The sequence below is a fragment of the Chelonoidis abingdonii genome, chromosome 3 (assembly GCF_003597395.2).
Source record: "Chelonoidis abingdonii isolate Lonesome George chromosome 3, CheloAbing_2.0, whole genome shotgun sequence".
In the NCBI taxonomy this organism is placed as follows: domain Eukaryota; kingdom Metazoa; phylum Chordata; order Testudines; family Testudinidae; genus Chelonoidis; species Chelonoidis abingdonii.
The window spans coordinates 96810508-96823560 of NC_133771.1; positions in this window are offsets into that span (position 1 = coordinate 96810508).

Sequence of the window (13053 nt, forward strand, 5' to 3'; positions counted from 1 at the left end):
GACGGAATGGTGGCAATATCCCCCTTATTCCCTAATCCCACGAGGAGTCCAGACCCTATTCCTAGACCTACGAGGACTCAACCAGTTTATGATAAGGTTGAAGTTCCATATGGTATCTTGGAACCATTATCCTGTCCTTAGATCCTGGAGACTGGTATGCCGCCCTCGTTATGAAGGATGTGTACTTTCACATTGCCCATCTCCCCTCCACACAGGAGATACCTCCACTTTCTAGCCTACCATCGGTACTTCCAGTTTACAGTCCTACTGTTTGGCCTTTCTACAGCCCACAGGCATTAACCAAGTGTGTGGCCAGTAGTCGCCACCCACCTCGCCGATGTCGGATATGCGTTTCCTTATCTGAAACGATTGCTTATCTGAGGAGACTTGAAGACACAAGTCACTCAGTGTGTGGGCATCGTCAAGGACCTATTCACATGTCTAGGCCTGATGATCACTGTGGAAACATCCACGCTGGTTCCGACACAGAGGTTAGACTTCCTAGGGGCTATCCTGGACTCCAAGCTAGCCGGATCCGCTTACCACAGCCACGGTTTCAGGCAATGGCACCGATCATCCGAGGTCTGCAAACTTTCCCAACGACCCGGTTCGCACTTATCTCGGTCTCCTGGGTCCCATGGCTGCCTGCTAGTTGTAACCAAACACGCTAAGCTCTGCCTCTGTCCTCTCCAAGTTTGGCTCAAACTGGCGTACCGGCCCGGACAGGGGCCCAGTGGTCACGATAGTCACCATTCCCTCGAGCACCCTAGGCTCCCTAGAATGTGGGCTAACTCCCTCCCTGGTGTTGGCGGGGATGTCGCTCCATCCGCCCCAGCCCTCGCTGTCCTGACGCGGATGCGTCATCTCTCGCCTGAAGTGCTCACCTCAGTAACCTTCGAGCTTAAGGCCTTTGGTCTTCTCGGGAGCTGGCGTTCCATACCAATGTCAAAATGAAAGCAGTCCACCTGGCGTGCGGGGTTCCGCAGCACTGCGAGGCCGTGGCGTCTCAGTGTTTACAGCCAACACAACGGCCATGTACTACATAAACACCTGGCAGGGGATGGTCCTCCTCCTTTTGTCAGGGGCCATCCATCTCTGGGACTTTTGCATAAGCCACTCAATAAATCTGGTAGGATCATCTCTTTGCGCTTCGACTCAGCAGGTCTTCCCTGTCTCATGAGTGCTCGCCCTGCCCGATGTAATGCATTCTGTTGCCAGAAGTGGGAATTTTTCCCACATATGGACCTGTTCGCCTTACCCCGTGAACAGGAAATGTCCGCGGTTCTGCTCTTCAAGGTCTCTCCCCGGGACCGAATCTTGACGCGTCCTCATGCCGTGAAGGGGCCACGCCTTATGCCTTCCCACATTCCCCCGCTCATGGGTCCTCCTCAAACTTCGCAGGGGCAGGGCGCGCATCATCATGATCACTCCAGCGTGGTCCAGGCGCACTGATACGCCACGTTGCTCGGCCTGTCAATAGCCCATCCAATTACCCTGCCACTCACCAGACCTCATACCTCAGTTCCACGGCAGACTTCGCCACCCGGACCTGCAGTCTCTTCACCTCATGGTGTGGCTGCTACGGGACTATCGTGGGTAGCAGGAAGCCTCCAGCTGGTCAACATGCCTAGCCAGGTGGAAGCGTTTTCTCCTACAGGTGCGAATGCTTAATCTTACTCCTAATTGAGGTCTCGATCCCTCTATTCGAACTACCCTCTAGCCTACAACAGCAGGCCTAGCGTGTCATCGCGGAGGGTACATTGGCAGCCATCTCTACTTTCCACCCAGGATAAGGTGGTTGTTCTGTGTTCTCACACTCTATGGTTCGAGGTTCCTCAGGGCTTGGAGCGCATACAACCTTAGGTATGCGCCCGCCCCACCTGGGACCTCAACCTGGTTTTTAACCAACTTATGTTTTCTCATTCGACCCCGTTAGCGAACCTGCTCGCTGCTATACCTGTCTTGGAAGACAGCTTTCCTCGTAGCCATTACATAGCCAGACGAGTCTTCGAGCTCAGGCTCTTATGGTTGTTCGCCATACACTATGTTCACAAAGACAAGGTGCAGTTACGACCACATCCGGCTTTCCTCCCTAAGGGGGTTTCAGCCTTTCCTGTTAACCACACTCAACGCGATGGGACAACAATGCACTCCCTGGACGTCTGTAGAGCGCTCGGCATTTATGTTGAGCGGACAAACCATTTTGTAACACGCCTCAACTCTTCGGTCGCAGTAGCAGACCGAAGGAAAGCCTACTTGTTTTCCTCTCAGAGGATCTCATCTTGGGTGATGACGTGCACCCACACTTGTTATGATTTGGCTCACATTTCCCCAAGCCACATCACCATGCATTCTACCAGGGCTCAGCTTCATCTGCCGCCTTGCTGACTCGTGTACCTACCCACAAGATCTATCGCGCAGCTCCATGGTCTTCCGTCCATACCCTTGCTTCGCATTGTGCTCTGGTTCAACAGTCAAGAATGCTGCAGCCTCTGGCTCAGAGTTTTAGCATTCTGGCCATATTTCACTCCGACCCCGCCGCCTGCATAAGGCTTGGAGGGATCAACCTAACTGAATGGATATGAGCAAGCACTCGAAGAAGAAAGACGGTTACTCACCTTTGTAACTGTTGTCTTCGAGATGTGTTGCTCATATCCATTCCACACCCGCCCTCCTTCCCCTCTGTCGGAGTAGCCGGCAAGAAGAACTGAAGGGCGGCTGGGTTGGCAGGGGTATATATCCGCACCATAGCGGCGGCCACTCCAGGGGGCGCCCTGCTGACCCCCAAACCGAGTGTTGCTGGGTAAAAATCTTCCGACGAATGTGCACACGGCACGCGCATACCTAACTGGAATGGATATGAGCAACACAATCTCGAAGAACAACAGTTAACAAAGGTGAGTAACTGTCTTTTTCAGTTGCCATGAACCTGACAGTGTGAAGTTTCATAATGGATACTAGAACTTGATTCATCCTTCTCCAATTATAGTCAGGCAATTAGGGATATTAAATGATATCAATTTGCTATGACACAATGTGCTAGAATAATGTAGAAGTAGATTGTGAACCCTTACTCCTTAATTGACTTCAGTCTGACTATTCGTGTGAATAATCAGACGCCAGTAAGACTAAGTGGGGTCATAGTCTGGTCCATAATTAATGAGGGATCAAATTCAAATTCAAATTCATATAATCTGAAGAGTGACTTGGAATGAGAAAGAAACTGTTTACCCTAATTTTTATGTTGCCCAAGTGTGGATTATTTGTCCTGTAGATCACAAGTTACTCTAGGTATGGGGTGGTAACTTGGCATGGATATATGAGCATGAAAACCTGTTTTAAGAAGAGTAACACATATTGCATGTTATCGTTCATTGATTTGTCTCACTTTTGCTCCTGGCATAATCCCTCATTTTCAGCCTAATTCTGCCACCATGCTCACTCGTCTGGTAGTACTCTAACCAGAAGTCTCTAAGGTATCACAAGTACTCCTGTATCAGAGGGGTAGCTGTGTTAGTCTGGATCCGTAAAAGCAGCAAAGAGTCCTGTGGCACCTTATAGACTAACAGACGTTTTGGAGCATGAGCTTTTGTGGGTGAATACCCACTTCATCAGATACCCACAAGTACTCCTGTTCTTTTAACCCAGAAGTAGTCCCATTTAATTGCAATAGGAATTCTAGTGCAGTAAGGTTCTACTCATTTCTTTGAAATCAGTGAGACTACTTGCAGAGTAAGATATTGCTCTGCATGAGTAAGGGTGGTAGAATTAGGCTTTTTAAGATCAGATTCCACAACCATTATGCTGACAGCAACATATGTGGCAATCTGACAATGACATTATACCATGCATCCTGTGCATTCATGTGGATGCCGTTAGACCGAAATTGCTCAACTTCAGACTATTTTCCAGTTGTGCAGCTGTTGGGGACATATGGGCCTTAATGTTCTGGTACTTAGTGATGCTTCTCTCACACACACAGACACAGTCTGGCTTCCCCTGTACACACTAAAATATTCTACAAAACATATTTGTGTTAGGAATGGAATAATGATACACTCAACTTCCTATAAATATTTAATTGCTCCATTGGTTTGGAACAATTTGAATCTGTTGCCAACTCTCGTGTCTGTTTCTTTAGTACTGTTTAAGATTTTTCTCAGCATATTCACACAGGCAAATGGGAAAGTCTCAAAACTCAGCAGGGAGAGCCCTATTTTTCTGAGCAAAACTGACTCTCATTTCTTAATTCTATAAAATGGTTTCCATTTACCCACAATCATTACATTTTAAATAGCTATGATAATCTTAAGTTCTTATCAAAGTAGTGAAGCATGTGCTTAGCTTTGAAATCTGTAGAACTACTCACCTGTTTAAAGTCACAATGGAAAATAAAGGGAAAATATCATGGTCTATTTCTCAGTTCAGTTGTACAGATCTGTCTACAGAATTACTTCCGTTTAATTTTTAGCACAACTGCAGTATTTTTTATAGAACTATGTGCCTCATCTTTCAAACACAGGATAAATCCAACCCACATTTTATAGTTATGACACAAGTCTGACTGCTAAAAGATTCTCTGGGATGTAAAGAACAAGTTTGTATCACTAAAATATTTTCCTGCTACCAAAGAAGAAATGATAATGAACTAAAACAGAATCTCACTGAAGGGGCAGGTATGTGTGGGTGGGTGGGTGGAGGTGGAAATAGCCTTTCATTATTACGGTTTCTGTATTATTCTGATCTATATTACGACGAGTATAAAGCCATCAAGGGTCTTGCATCTATTTTGACAGACTGTCCTGATTTATAGTTGGCCACTTATAGGGCTCTGATCTGAATTCCTATTAAAAACTTTGAAAAAGTTGTCTCAGTGTCTTTAATGGCAAATCAGGAAACACTGCATTCCGATGTAGCACTATTTCATAAATTGCACTCATTCAAAATTATAGCAATAGTCAGAATGTTAGTGATGAAGCTCCAAAGTAAAATACAGTTGCATGCCAGCTGTTTTTGCACCACCAGATTCATAGTAGTGAGAAAATCAAACAGTGTTTCCCTTTGGCAAACCTTGTTTTGCATGGCAGAAAACAAAGGAATAGGAAGGGATTGTTAATATGGTAGCTGAGTGATTATCAAAAAATATTATCCATATTTGCTCAAATCTAAAAATGACTGTGACTCTTTTTTTTGTGGCAGTTCTTGTGCCCCATTTAGTGTTTGCTTTCCAACTTGGTTTTTTAAAGGAATCTAAGAGAGGTAGGTGCTCAGCTCCCATTAAAATCCAGGGGGAGTTGAGTGCCTAATTCCCTTGAAGGTCCCTGCTTCCACGAACATTCACCTGATCAAGTTTTACTTATAGGAATGTTCATGCAAGGTGAATGTTAAGTTTGTATGCTCAAATATCAGTACCAGCATGGGCATAGTTTGTGTGGAACACTACACTGTGTGACAGCAGGGGGACAGGGTTCCCAAAACTCTGGCACACAGGCAATTAAATGAGCAAGACAAGGAGCTGCCCAAACCATCCACAAATAGCATTGCAGGTGTAGATGCTGTCACATGAAATTGACAAGTGAAAGCTAAATTTCCACTCTGCATCCAGCTCTAAGCCTTGCAGTATCCCAATGCTTCTAAGAATGATACTTCAGACAAGGCCTATCTGGCCCAGAAAGAGAAAGATTGCAAGTGTTCTAAACTTCTTTAAACCTGCTTGTCTGCTTCTTCTCCCTGAGAGATTCAAAGTCCCTTGAAATTGTGCAAGCCCTACATTTGATTTTAAGAGTTATGCTAGGCCCATGAGCAGACAGAAACAACACACGTGACTTACATGATCTACCAAAAACACCTAATGTGGTTCAAATTTTAACCCTCCTACTGTTTTGGGGTCTATTTGACCCCAATGTGTAAATAAGATTTTTACTGTCAAATCTGTGCTTCTTCATACATCAAGTATTCTTCATTGGTTCTATCATCCTACTTATTGTGGTTTCTGAGTAGCAAAAAAGTCGCTAAAAAGGTACTGGGATGAATTAGACCCATGAATGTTAATCAATGGGGAAAATGAAAGTACTACACTTCCAAGGTGTTTGTGGGAATCTTGGACGCCAAACTCATATAAACATCTAAGTAAAACATGATATGCAAATGGCTACCTCTTCTTTCTTCAAGAATTCTCAAACTATGATGAGAACAACCTGTTAGTGTTAGTTTTCTCTGTATACCTATTGTGATTTTAATTTAATGAAAAAAGTCACTACCTAACTCATAGAGCTGGAAGGGACCCTGAAAAATCATCAAGTCCAGCCCCCTGCCTTCACTAACAGGACCAAGTAGTGATTTTGCCCCAGATCCCTAAGTGGCCCCTTTAAGTATTGAACTCACAACACTGGGTTTAGCAGGCCAAGGCTCAAATCGCTGAGTCAGTTAAAACCCACATTAATTACTCCGGTATTCCAGCATCAGATCGTTTTTGTTTTGAGGCCACTGTTATGATTTGATTTTATGACTCTTTCAGTATTGTTTTTATCATTGCAGTTTCAGTGGTTTGGAGTTTTCAAAAAAATGCACCTAAAGGGTCATGGGGGTGGGGGGGAGGGATGTGTCTCTGAAATCCAGATAACATATGTGTCCTGTATCATAACAATTGTCCAGCAAATTGAGTTTCTTTGAGATAAAGCCATCATATTATTTTTTCAGAAGCCTACACTTGCTAGAAAGAGTTTCTGGGGAAAACCCAATTGTCAGACACATATTCTGGCAAGCCCACAATTGACAGATGCTATTGCTGGGGCAAAGTCAGTCGGTATTGCTGGGGAAAAGACTCACTGTTGCATTGCACATGTGCATGGCATGTCTGAATACATATATTGTTTGAATTTTGTTGAATTGCACATGGCATAATAAATCTTTGAGTAAGTGACAGCTGTTTCTCAGAGACCTAGGTACAGAAATGGTGAAGCCACTGATATAGGAAAGGAACATCGCAGCCCTGCCTCAGGCTTCCAGGGAAATGGTGTCTAATTGGGTACTGATGCATAGCCTAAGAAATGGGGAAGATGTTACATCTGCTCCAGAGAACTAGACAGAAAAACACATACAAATGTACAAAGTGTATGAACCTTGTACATTCAGAACATGTCACCTGTTCACTCAATTTTTTTTAAATAGTAGGCCATTTACTGCCACTTTGCTTTGTTTATGCCTTTTATATTGTTACTGTTGCTATATATTTTCATTCTGTAAACATCGCTTCAGTCAGACCCCAACATCTGTATAGTATGTAGCTTTTTTTAAATATGTTTGATCATGGGGTCAGTTAAACTCCAACACAAGTACTGCGTAGTGTTCTTCTGAATATAGGAAAGATTTGACTTGTTCATAGTTTTATAGTTCACTGGTTAGAATAAGTCAGTTTTAAATGCATCCCATTTGTTTTTGTTTTTCCAATGTTGAGATACAAAGGGTCTCCAAGACTGCAATTCAGCAATAGCTTGGTAATATTTGGTCCAATATGAGAGTTAATTACTGAGTAATGAATACTTGAAGTAAACTGCTTACAATCAATCCAAGTAGAAACCAAAACAAATATTTTGCAACAAGCTAACAGAGTCGGTATGAATAATGACTACAACCAAGGAAATCTCAGTCTTATTGCAAACATTCAGCGAGCACAAAATGAGGCTAAATTTGTCAAGTATGATATTTGCTGTGAATTATTGCTTAAAATGTCGCTATTGGGCCATTTTATTATTGTTATTGATGCCTAATATACATTTAGGGGCATTTTTAAAAACACTGTCAGTACAAACCACCCACATTCATATAGCTTCCATCCTATTAGGTGTAATTCTTTACTGATTGACTAATGGGAAGTTTTGAATATATATGCTGTCTTCTTCCAGAGATTACAGTTTACTAGTGTGCTGTGCTTTGAATGAATCTGTGCTCATCCATCACGCAGTGCATGGCTTTCAATAAGAAGTTTCAATCTTTATCTGATGTTTCTTTTTTAGGTGAATGTTTCATCTTCTTTGTGTCAATGTTTAAAAATCACCCACTGATTTGACAATATCCTATTCCACTGTTCACTTCATGGTGATAAATCTCTGCAACCTTCAAAGAGGACACAATCAAAACACAACCTGGTCTGATTTTCCTGTGACTACATTTTACATTCACATCCCACAAAGAATGAATGTAAAATAATAAGAATTAGAATGGAAATAACTTATTAGGTCATCTCATTTATCGTTTTGCCATTGGAGGGCTTGTTCCCTACAGCATACTATCTTGTGCTTTGTCCAGTTTAGTTTTAAATAATGCAAGCTATGAAAAGAAAAATATGGTAACCTAGTGTATGTGACATTTTTTTTCTATTATTTTAGTTTTGAGCTCCTCAACAGTTCTTTTAAGAATATTTTCATTCCTGAGCTCCTTCTTTCAGTACAGAAAGTTCTTGGCAGTTCGTCCTTTATTTTTCATTTCTTGTTTCTGCACTAAAAATTATTTTGCTGCTACCATCTTCATTCTCAATTTGTATCTCACTGACTTGAATGGTAAATTCCACCGACCTTCTTACCTTTTTGGTCTATCTAGACTACTAACACACCCACCACCAGAGTAGATGTGATATCCTTAAATAAACACTGCAAGAAAGTGTTTTATGAAAACTTACTTCAATAAAAAACACAAATCTGCTTCAACAGCATTCACAGATGAATAAGATTCATAGTGTTTAAGGCCAAAAGGGACCATTAAAACATATGGTTTGACCTTCTGCATATGACTGGTCATTATGTTAAATCGAGGTACCCTTGCATTGAGCTTAATAATGTAATATGTTTGATTAAAGCATAACTTGTGTTTGGCTAATGCATATTCATATCACTTTACAGCTTTTTGTGGATATCAGTGAAAGGAAAACATTATTTGAAAGAATATTTGTTGAAAGGCAAAGTGTCAGAAATATTCACGTGAATGTGCATTTACACAAGTATTTATACCAGAAGTGTTCATTTAGGTGGACATCTGCAAAGTTCTTTATGGGTTTAAGACTCATCCAATCAGAGAATAAAAATAATACCGTATGACCTATGTGCACACTCACACAGTGCAAACAGTAGATACAGACACTGAATACTAAAAGCAGCAGTCACAGTGAATAGTTCATGATGTGCATTCCTTTAGCTGAATTATTCTGAATAATCAATAAATTTGTAACAATCAAAGTCTGTTTGAAAATTATTTATGAACAGGAAAAGGAGCTAAATTCATCAAGTATAATGTTTACGGTGGATATTGCAGCCAGCTCAGCATGACTGATACTACCACTTAAATGTTGTGTTGGAAATAGTACAATTTATGGGTTTCTGATTTCCTGGTTTGTTGTCCTTTATAGTAACTTTCACTTTCCTCAATAGAGTTGGACAGATACCCATTATTTAACTAAATGGTATATTTTTTGTTTTATGAACAGAAATGAGTAGGATTTGAAATTCCTGTCACCTACATGTCCCAGGAATGCACCATATTATCTATGTATTCGCTGACCCATTTTGCTTGTACAGCATCCCTGAATGTCTCAAATGTATAAAGTGGTATTTCTGGAAGTGATTTACAACGCTAGCAAATTAAGCTTTTTTCTTCTGTGACATTAAATCCCAAACTATTAGTATCCAGAGGTGTTGCTTCTATTAATTTACTTTAAAAGAATTGCAGTGCCTTTGTAGATAGACAAAGGTGCAGGGATCTAAATCCTCAGCCTTCTTGCTCAGCAGCACTACCCCGTTACTGAAACTTCAGCACTTGTCAGAAATTCTTGTGAGATTTAAACAGTTGGTAACGCAACTAGTTCCACAATAGTTAAATACTTCCCAATTGGATTAGATCAAAGCAGTTGTCAGGGATCTCTTATCAGCTTATTATAGATGGATCATTGACAGATTAGACCACAGACGGCAATGCATGATGTGTTTTTATTGATGCTAGAATACAGCATGATGCTAAAAGCTTGAATATTTGTATGAATTAAAATGCAACCATAGTAAAGAATATACAATGCAATAGATATGATTATTTCACAACAAGTCATTGGAAAGACTTGGGTGCAAGCCCAAATGGTTGTATAATATATGTAATGTGCTTTGTAGATGTTGCAGAGATGCATAGGCAAGAGGCAAATTAAGAGAGTCACAATATATGGTATTATCATATTCATGTTCTTGGCGAACCCAGAGTGATTTTGCAGAGTGGCCACAGTGAGTTGTGGTAGAGTGGTGAAAAAAATTCAAAAACTCACCTTAGGTTTCTTTGGAAAATCAAAACTGAGTCAGCTTTGTAGAGCTTTGTCAGAGTCTGTAACCTTTTGGCAAATGTAGTGCATGGTTCCAACAAGCCTGTGATAAGTTTCAAAAAACTGAACTGAGTTTCAAGCAACTTGGAGTCAACTTATAGTTTCAGATGGAACCCATTCAAGACATTGTGTGGGTTTGTGATTTTAGTTTCATTCAAATCTAAAGGTCAAAGTGAAAGGAGAAGAGGGAGAATCTACTGAAAGCACAGTGATTCACCTCTGCAAACGAAATGCTGATGAGTTTTGCTTGTCAATAGCTGATACCCACAGCCAAGTATTTCTTGCAGCAACAACAACAACGCAACACTTTTTTAGAAAGTATTTGCTGAAAATATTGGGTTTTTTTGTTTTGTTTTGTTATCTCAAACAGGGATCAATAAATAATAAAAGTGTGCAGGTCATGAATAAGTGTTTTTGTAACCCACAATCACTGGGCAGATTTAGAGCAGATGTACTGGGATTGGGAGGGATTTTGGGAGTGGGAGGAGAGGGAGGAAGAGCTTGTTATGTAACATCTCCCCCTAGTGGGAAGTGATGTGAAATGTTAACATCCAGTAGTTTCTAGAGAGCCCAAACTTTCTAAACTTCACTTCTGTTCCTAAACCAATAAATAAATAAATAATTCCCCCCCCTCCCCTCGCCTTTGAAGAAGAGCCTCACACTGGGGGAAAGCACTCATTGATTCACAACTGATTCACAACTATCTTAGTGATATTTAAAAAAAAAACCTGGAGAAAAATTCTAATTTAATAAATTTGAGTTTTATTTAATATTTTAAAATTGTGTTTTAAAATCTGAAAGGAGACTGTAAAAATTGCACTGTGGCGTGCCATGCTTCCTTTCTCTCAGTGTATTCCCTGTTACGTTTGCTCAGTTTGCAGTGATGTTTTTTTCTAAGTGCCAATGCAGCAAATTGAGTTTGGGACCTGAAAGTCAAGCTGTGCTTCATGCATTATCACTAGGAATAAAGATTCTGTGGGGTAAACTCTATCCTTAGTCATACTTGCCTCTCTAAAAATCAACCAAAGTCTGAAAAATTTGTATAACAATCTTTAACTTTTTATCTGTGAAGATGTTTGGAAATTCCAGCTTGTATTAATTGACAAATAATTTGTAATGGTATAAAGATAGACCATACTTTAAGGCATAAGTACAAGGGACAGAGTTAAGATTCAAAATTAACACTGAACACAGTATTATTACTGTGCATGCATATTCTAAATTATATCATGAACATAAGAAAAAGTACTCAGGTTTGTAGTTCACTTCTTCATGACCTTTCCTTTCTTCTGAGATAAAGATGTTGCCATCTAGTCTTGGATGCCATGGGACTAAGAGTCTGAACTTTTCTGCAGGACAATCTATAAAATAAAAGGGACACAAGTGCATGATTATTCCCTGGACCGCCAAGCCCACATTTGTGAGGTTATAGAGAAGTCAAAACTGACTGTCGTACATTGTTTAGTGTACAGTGCTGTTTAGAATATGTTTTCCTAAAGCTAATGTATATTTAGACTAGCTATGAAAGGTTATGTTGTAGCCTGATTTGGGGTGTGTTAGTAGTGTTGATGTAATTTATCCACTGAATTTAATGTTCTAATTGAACTCTATATGCTTTAACTAAAATAAAACATAAGGGAAATTAAATCCCTTTTCACTTACAGTTTGAAAAGAAATAATACTATGGCCTGTTAATAGTTAATAGTTGTCGTAGATGGGTAGCATCGATACGTAGTTGAAGGTAGAGGCAATGAAGAGTAGACAGGAACAGATAGATGAGTAGATTGCCTGCCTAATGGTGAGCTGTCTCACCTTTTTATAGGGCATTAGTCGGAAATCCTTCCTCCTATGCCCAAATTTCATTTTTCCCCCGCAGAAATGTTAGGGTACATTTGCCCCATAGGTCAGTATGTATGTGTGTATGAATGACAGGTATGTACGCATTTGTGGTGTACTCGTGGGCAAAAATCACCTTCTTCCACCCTTTACTGTTATTGGCTCGGTTAAAGATCTCCAGACATCTGCGTAGGTGTTTTGTCTATTATTACTTTTCTGAGCAAGGGTCCCAAAATGTGCTAAAGTTGCCTTAGCGTCATACAGGATGTTTGACCTGTAGATGTCTTGCATTACAGCCACTTATTCTTAATATAAATCTATACGCCTATTACATCAAATACTTAAATTTATAAGAAAGATATTTATACAGACCAGCAGATTAATCCTTAGGGCTAAATGTATATCCACATAACTCATGATGGCCTGTCTTTTGTTTTATATATATATAATACACATGGCCACTCAAAGGGCAAAATTCTTCTTTCTGAACTACAGTATGGTTTTCTACAGCATAGACCCTGTTTGTTTTGTATGTAGAATTCTTGTTGACATCATTGGGAATTCTGTGCATGGAACAAATGTTGAGTATGCGATGGAGATCTGCCAGTGGGGATTAGACAGAATAATTTTGCCCTGTGTGTGAAGAGGTATCACTTTACACTAAGTGGACACTGAGTCATGAAATGATTTGATATGTATATAGCATACTCATATATTTGTTACTGAAATAATACAAATAGGATTCATCTTGGTTTTAACACTGGGATTGCAGCAGTTGCTTTGTGTTCTCACTTTCCTAGGATTTAGGCTGTCTTTAATCTTTCTAGCTCAGTGGCACGGTTCCTCTTCCTTTATCTAGAAGT